Source organism: Emys orbicularis, chromosome 19 (assembly GCF_028017835.1).
Source record: "Emys orbicularis isolate rEmyOrb1 chromosome 19, rEmyOrb1.hap1, whole genome shotgun sequence".
Lineage (NCBI taxonomy): Eukaryota > Metazoa > Chordata > Testudines > Emydidae > Emys > Emys orbicularis.
The window spans coordinates 11,926,102-11,933,698 of NC_088701.1; the positions used below are offsets into that span (position 1 = coordinate 11,926,102).

The 7,597-nt window shown below is 57.6% G+C and overlaps 1 pseudogene; it reads left to right on the plus strand.

Moving 5' to 3' along the window:
• The window catches only part of LOC135891988 (adhesion G protein-coupled receptor E2-like), a 1,091,233-nt pseudogene that overhangs the window by 979,273 nt on the left and 104,363 nt on the right, over positions 1 to 7,597 (plus strand).

The following is a 7,597-nucleotide window of genomic DNA, read 5'->3' on the forward strand; positions in this document are numbered from 1 at the left end:
TTTTTTTGGCCCAATCCTCTAATTTGTCTAGGTCCCTCTGTATCCGATCCCTACCCTCTAGTGTATCTACCACGCCTCCTAGTTTAGTGTCATCTGCAAACTTGCTGAGAGTGCAGTCCACACCATCCTCCAGATCATTAATAAAGATATTAAACAAAACCGGCCCCAGGACCGACCCTTGGGGCACTCCGCTTGAAACCGGCTGCCAACTAGACATGGAGCCATTGATCACTACCCGTTGAGCCCGATGATCTAGCCAGCTTTCTATCCACCTTACAGTCCATTCATCCAGCCCATATTTCTTTAACTTGGCGGCAAGAATACTGTGGGAGACTGTGTCAAAAGCTTTGCTAAAGTCAAGGAATAACACATCCACTGCTTTCCCCTCATCCACAGAGCCAGTTATCTCATCATAGAAGGCAATTAGGTTAGTCAGGCACGACTTCCCTTTGGTGAATCCATGCTGACTGTTCCTGATCACTTTCCTCTCCTCTAAGTGTTTCATAATTGATTCCTTGAGGACCTGTTCCATGATTTTTCCAGGGACTGAGGTGAGGCTGACTGGCCTGTAGTTCCCCGGATCCTCCTTCTTCCCTTTTTTAAAGATGGGCACTACATTAGCCTTTTTCCAGTCATCCGGGACCTCCCCCGATCGCCATGAGTTTTCAAAAATAATGGCTAATGGCTCTGCAATCTCATCCGCCAACTCCTTTAGCACCCTCGGATGCAGCGCATCCGGCCCCATGGACTTGTGCACATCCAGTTTTTCTAAATAGTCCCGAACCACTTCTTTCTCCACATAGGGCTGGTCACCTTCTCCCCATATTGTGCTGCCCAGTGCAGCAGTCTGGGAGCTGACCTTGTTTGTGAAGACAGAGGCAAAAAAATCATTGAGTACATTAGCTTTTTCCACATCCTCGGTCACTAGGTTGCCTCCCTCATTCAGTAAGGGGCCCACACTTTCCTTGACTTTCTTCTTGTTGCTAACATACCTGAAGAAACCTTTCTTGTTACTCTTAACATCTCTTGCTAGCTGCAACTCCAAGTGTGATTTGGCCTTCCTGATTTCATTCCTGCATGCCTGAGCAATAGTTTTATACTCCTCCCTGGTCATTTGTCCAATCTTCCACTTCTTGTAAGCTTCTTTTTTGCGTTTAAGTTCAGCAAGGATTTCACTGTTTAGCCAAGCTGGTCGCCTGCCATATTTACTATTCTTTCTACACATCGGGATGTTTTTTTCCTGCAACCGCAATAAGGATTCTTTAAAATACAGCCAGCTCTCCTGGACCCCTTTGCCCTTCATGTTATTCTCCCAGGGGATCCTGCCCATCTGTTCCCTGAGGGAGTCAAAGTCTGCTTTTCTGAAGTCCAGGGTCCGTATTCTGCTGCTCTCCTTTCTTCCTTGTGTCAGGATCCTGAACTCGACCATCTCATGGTCACTGCCTCCCAGGTTCCCATCCACTTTTGCTTCCCCTACTAATTCTTCCCTGTTTGTGAGCAGCAGGTCAAGAAAAGCTCTGCCCCTAGTTGGTTCCTCCAGCACTTGCACCAGGAAATTGTCCCCTACACTTTCCAAAAACTTCCTGGATTGTCTGTGCACCGCTGTATTGCTCTCCCAGCAGATATCAGGGTGATTAAAGTCTCCCATGAGAACCAGGGCCTGCGATCTAGCAACTTCTGCTAGTTGCCAGAAGAAAGCCTCATCCACCTCATCCCCCTGGTCTGGTGGTCTATAGCAGACTCCAACCACGACATCACCCTTGTTGCTCACACTTCTCAACTTTATCCAGAGACTCTCAGGTTTTTCTGCAGTTTCATATCGGAGCTCTGAGCAGTCATACTCCTCTCTTACATACAACGCAACTCCCCCACCTTTTCTGCCCTGCCTGTCCTTCCTGAACAGTTTATATCCATCCATGACAGTACTCCAGTCATGTGAGTTATCCCACCAAGTCTCTGTTATTCCAATCGCATCATAGTTCCCTGATTGTGCCAGGACTTCCAGTTCTCCCTGCTTGTTTCCCAGGCTTCTTGCATTTGTGTATAGGCACTTAAGATAACTCATCGATCGTCCCTCTTTCTCAGCATGAGACAGGAGTCCTCCCCTCTTGCGCTCTCCTGCTTGTGCTTCCTCCCAGGATCCCATTTCCCCACTTACCTCAGGGCTTTGGTCTCCTTCCCCCGGTGAACCTAGTTTAAAGCCCTCCTCACTAGGTTAGCCAGCCTGCTGGCGAAGATGCTCTTCCCTCTCTTCGTTAGGTGGAGCCCGTCTCTGCCCAGCACTCCTCCTTCTTGGAACACCATCCCATGGTCGAAGAATCCAAAGCCTTCTCTCCGACACCACCTGCGTAGCCATTCATTGACTTCCACGATTCGACGGTCTCTACCCAGGCCTTTTCCTTGCACAGGGAGGATGGACGAGAACACCACTTGCGCCTCAAACTCCTTTATCCTTCTTCCCAGAGCCACGTAGTCTGCAGTGATCCGCTCAAGGTCATTCTTGGCAGTATCATTGGTGCCCACATGGAGAAGCAGGAAGGGGTAGCGATCCGAGGGCTTGATGAGTCTCGGCAGTCTCTCTGTCACATCGTGTATCCTAGCTCCTGGCAAGCAGCAGACCTCTCGGTTTTCCCGGTCGGGGCGGCAGATAGATGACTCAGTCCCCCTGAGGAGGGAGTCCCCGACCACCACCACCCTCCTCCTCCTCTTGGGAGTGGTGGTCGTGGAACCCCCATCCCTAGGACAGTGCATCTTTTGCCTTCCAATCGGTGGAGTCTCCTTCTGCTCCCTTCCCTCAGATGGGTCATCTAGTCCACTCTCCGCATTAGTACCTGTGGAGAGAACATGGAAACGATTGCTCACCTGTATCTCCATTGCTGGTGCATGGACGCTCCTCTTTCTCCTTCTGGAAGTCACATGCTGCCAAACCTCTTCACAATCCTTCTGTCCCTGCTGTGCCTGCTCTGAATCTTCAGAACATTGTGGCCGTAGAAGCATCTCCTGACGTCTGTCCAGGGAATCTTCATTTTCCCTTATGCAACGCAGTGTTGATACTCGTTTCTCCAGCCCTCGAACCTTCTCTTCCAATATGGAGATCAGCTTGCACTTTGTACAGACAAAGTCGCTTCTGTCCTGTGGAAGAAAGACAAACATGGCACAACCTGTGCAGGTTACAACAGCTGATCGCTCACCTTCCATATCCCTGTCCTCTTAAGAGCTTCCTCAGCTGTTGCAGGAACTACTCAGAGAAACCTGCAGATGAAAGCCTCAGTGAGCTCTCTCCAGGCGAGCTCCCAGGCAAACTCCCTCTGTTAGCCTCTGCTGTTCGCCGCTCAGCTGGTTCGCTGCTGACTGCCCTTATATACCAGTCAGGCCCACTCAAGGCCCACCAACACAGCCCCCCTAATGCAGCACTTAGCGTACCTCCTCTCGGACAGCTCCCAGGCAAACTCCCTCTGTTAGCCTCTGCTGTTCGCCGCTCAGCTGGTTCGCTGCTGACTGCCCTTATATACCAGTCAGGCCCACTCAAGGCCCACCTGGAACAAAGCACTCCCAATTCACACTTTTCAAACAAACAAGCAAGCAATCAAGCACACGGTCAAACTGACCAACTGTCCCAGCAGCAGACACTCAGATACTCACCAACACAGCCCCCCTAATGCAGCACTTAGCGTACCTCCTCTCGGACAGCTCCCAGGCAAACTCCCTCTGTTAGCCTCTGCTGTTCGCCGCTCCAGGCCCACTGCATGGGCTGATGCATGCAACCCTCTCCAGCTGCCCTCACCAGGTCCTGGGGCAGAGCATGGCAGAGCCAGGGCAGCATCCTGCCCTCTGCCCTGAGAGGGACTGGAGGCTGGGCTTGTCTGCCGGATCCACCCTCCTGCCTGGCACCGACCAGGCCTATGGCTGTCTGTCTCAGGCCTGCACCACCCTCATACTGCTGGGGGCAGGGCTGAGGGGTACAGCGTGTGGTCCCCCTTGCTCAAGGTGCAGGCCCGGGGTGCACACAGAGCCCCAGTGGCAGCCCAGCTGTAAGGGCAGCCATGGTGGGATCTGGCGAGCCCACAGTTGGGCAGGTGTCTCTGCTGGAGCATTTTAATTCCGCGCCCCCAATCCGCCACCCACCCGCCTGGCAGCCGCGCAGCAATTACCCAAATGGCTGTTAATTGCAGCTGATAATTCCCCACAGGGATCAGGGACGGAGGGCTCCGCAGCAGAGCAGATTGGAGCTGGGCCCAAGTAGCACATCAGAGATGCCAGGGTCTCTCACCCCGTCCACAGCAGGCACGCAGCGCTGGCAGTGCTCATTTGCCCAGGAGGGAGAGAGGAGCTGGCCCAGGGGGCAGGGGAAACAGGGCCTGCTGGGCTCGAAGGGACTGACCTGTGCGAGGCACATGCCTCAGCAGGCTGAATGTGAAATTACGAGCAGGGGTATGAGGAGAAAGGAGGATGGGCAGAGCAGGGGGCGCTGGGAGACAGGACTCCTGGGTTCTGTGCTGAGCTCTGGGAGAGGAGTAGGGTCTAGGGGTTAGATCAGGGGCTGGGAGGCAGGACTCCTGGGTTCCATGCCCAGCTCTGCCCCTAAATCCATGTGAGTCACTCCCATTCTGGGTGCCTGTTATTGAGGTTTCATGTCACACGGGTGCTGCTGGGCATTTTCCAAGCCCCCTGGGGGGCTGGGATCATCTTTTGCCAAGCCTGGGGCACTCTGGGGCTGGCAGGTGCTGGGAGAGCCATGGCAGGGTGCAATGGGTAGGGGCACAGGAGGGGTGCAATACAGAGTCTGGGCTGCAGAGGGCATATGGGATGAGAGAGCCTGACCTGGCTGGTCCCCCTAGTGCTGCTGAGAGGAACTGCATTTTCTCCTTCTGCCTGTCTCCCACCCAGGGCAGCCCCCAGGTGGGCTGGGAAGCAGCCGCCTGTTCTCCCCTCTCCTCCCACCTGTGAACCAGCCAGGGGCACTGGGCTTGAAGGGGTGCTAGCCTAACGTGGCGTAGGCCAGGCCCAGATGATCACAAACAGGGCGCGCCAAACCTGGCTCAGCCCAGGCGCCACCCCATCCCCATGGCTGCATGGCCAAGTCAGTGCCCTCCTGCCCCATCCCCTCCTGCCTGCAATAGCAGTGCTGCCCTCCCCCACACGGTGGCCTGGCTGGGACACTGCAAGTCAGCGAAGGGATCACAGGCAACCAGGGCCACTCAGTGACACTGTGCATCACCAAGATCTCCCAGTACCTGGGTAAGGCAGGTTTGGTTCTTGGAACAGCACAGCTCACAGGCCTGGAGCTTCCCTCCCAACTCATGGGGTGCACAACCACCTGTGGCTGGCGGTGTGCCCCCTGGGCACCAAGGGAGCAGGAGGGACCACGGCTCGCGAGCAGATTGAGAGAAGAAGTTGAGGAGAAGGTTGAGGAGAAGTTAGACATACATGGCCAAAGGTTGAAGCCCCAACCCCCTCCCCTCATGACTGAGGGGTCTGATCCCCCACCACGGGCATCCCTGGTCTGGGCCCTGATCCCCCATATGGTACTCTCCGGGACCTGGGGCAGGTCCTTGACCTGGCACTGGTCTCTCACTGCCTCCAGCTGGTGGGGGGTGGGGTGGGGCTGCTGATGACGCTAACCCCCATGCCTAGTGACTACCCAGGCAGGGCACATCTCCGTGCTGAGCCGGGGGAGCAGGGTGCAGAAAGGGTAGGAGAATGGGGCTCTCGCACAGCCCCTCCTTGTCTCCTTTCATCTTCCAACGGGGGGGGGGGGGGAGGGGCTGGAGAAACTGCCACTGCCCCCTCAGCTGCTGGCACAGGCTAGAGGGTGCCAGAGGGGAGGCCTGGCTGGCGGGATGAGCCTACAGCAGCTGTTCACACAATGCAGGTGCCAGCGCAGGAACAGGGCCCCAAGGGCTAGGGGCCAGCAGCAGCCGGGGTGGCGGGACCTGGGGCAGCTCTAGGCACAGGAGGATGGAGGAGGTGGGGGTTGGGGCAAAGGCCAGGCCCTAGCGGGGGAGCAAGGAGGCAGGTGTTCTGTCCCAGATCTGAGTGGGGCCAGGTTAGACTCCAGCTTGAGGGCTGGGCCCTGGTGCTCACTCAGTGCCTGCCCCAACCCCACACTTGATGGGGACTCTATAGCCGGCTTGTGGGGACTCCTGGGGCTCCCTGCCAGTCCCTCTGGCACACGGACCAGAGAGGCGGAACAAGGGAGTCGGGGCAGCAGGACACGGGGAACTGGGTAGGTTCTGGGGCACGGCTGGGTGAGCCAGCACTGCACCAGCAGGAGGCAGCCGCAGACCAGAGCAGAGCTGCCCCCAGGCCCTGGTCCAACAGTGAAAGGAGCAGCCACATCCCCACCCTCCTTGGGGGGCGGGTAGCACTGGCCAGGTGACTCGGAGCCAGGATGCCTGGAACCTGCAGCAGGGTCCGAGCAGGAAGGTGGGAAGAGCCCAGGGAATCCCAGGCCCTCAGCCACACACTCCACCCTGTTCCCTCCCTTCCCCCGCCTGTGAACAGCAGCAGAGACCTCGGCCAGCCTTTTGCATCGCACTTTATTGGCCCAGGCACATGCCCAGCAGGGCAGTAACCTGGGGGTAGGGCCAGCACGGAAAATACACACCTCTTTAATCGCTCTGGGAGGTCACTCCCGGTAAATGAGGTCACCGCTTTTACCTGGGGTCACTCCTGCCAGCGCTTGCCCCAGCACAGCCCTGCTGGCGGGCGAGAGGGAGGGGACCTCTAGGGGCCGGGGGATGCAGGGGGTGAGGCGTGGCTCAGGTCTTGGTCAGACCCAAGGGGGCTGGAGCTGGGTGCCCCAGATGGAGCTGGGGCTCCAGGTGCCCAGGGGGCGGCTCTGATACCCAGGGAAAGGCACTGGGGAGGTGTCTGCCACTGGGCAGGGGCATTTGATCCAGGCCCGGCGGGGCAGCAAGCCCGGCCTGCGTCTTGTGGAGCCGTAGGTGCAGCCCGGCTCTGCCCCGCTGCTGCCCAACACTCTGGACGCGCCTTCTATGCAGTCCTGGCACCACCCTCAGTTACTGAGGTACTCTCAGGTGTCCACAGGTGGCCCCTGTCCAGGTAACGGGCCCAGCTGGCTGCAACTCCTACTATGGCCCCTCCCCCTCTGGAACCAAGGTCCCCACTGAGGGGACAGGGCCGAGAGGCCAGGGTGCCAGGCTGTGGTGGGAGGGGTGCAGGGAGCCAGGGCTGGGTGAAGGGGGATGATATGGGAGCAGAAGGGGGGGTTCTCTTTAACCCTTTGCAGACTGGACAGACACAGCCTGGGGCGCAGCAGCTGGATCACATACCCGCCCCAAGCCAGATGCTGGTAGCAGCCTCTGCACACACCCCCACTGCTGGCAGCTGGGGGAGGGGCTGTGCTTTGGGTCCCAGGCAGGGTAGGTAGGAATGGCTGAGGCTGGTAGATAACAGAGCCTGACTCTCCCCCACCGGGGGCAGGGTGGGCACAGGGCACACAGGGTGGCAGCCCTAGGACCCTGTGCCAGAGGGAGGGAGTCTGGCCTGCCCACTGCCCCAACAGCCAAGCAGCCTGGGGGTCCCTTCCCCCCACCTCCTCAAGAACCAACACCGCTGCCAGGAGTAGGGAGGG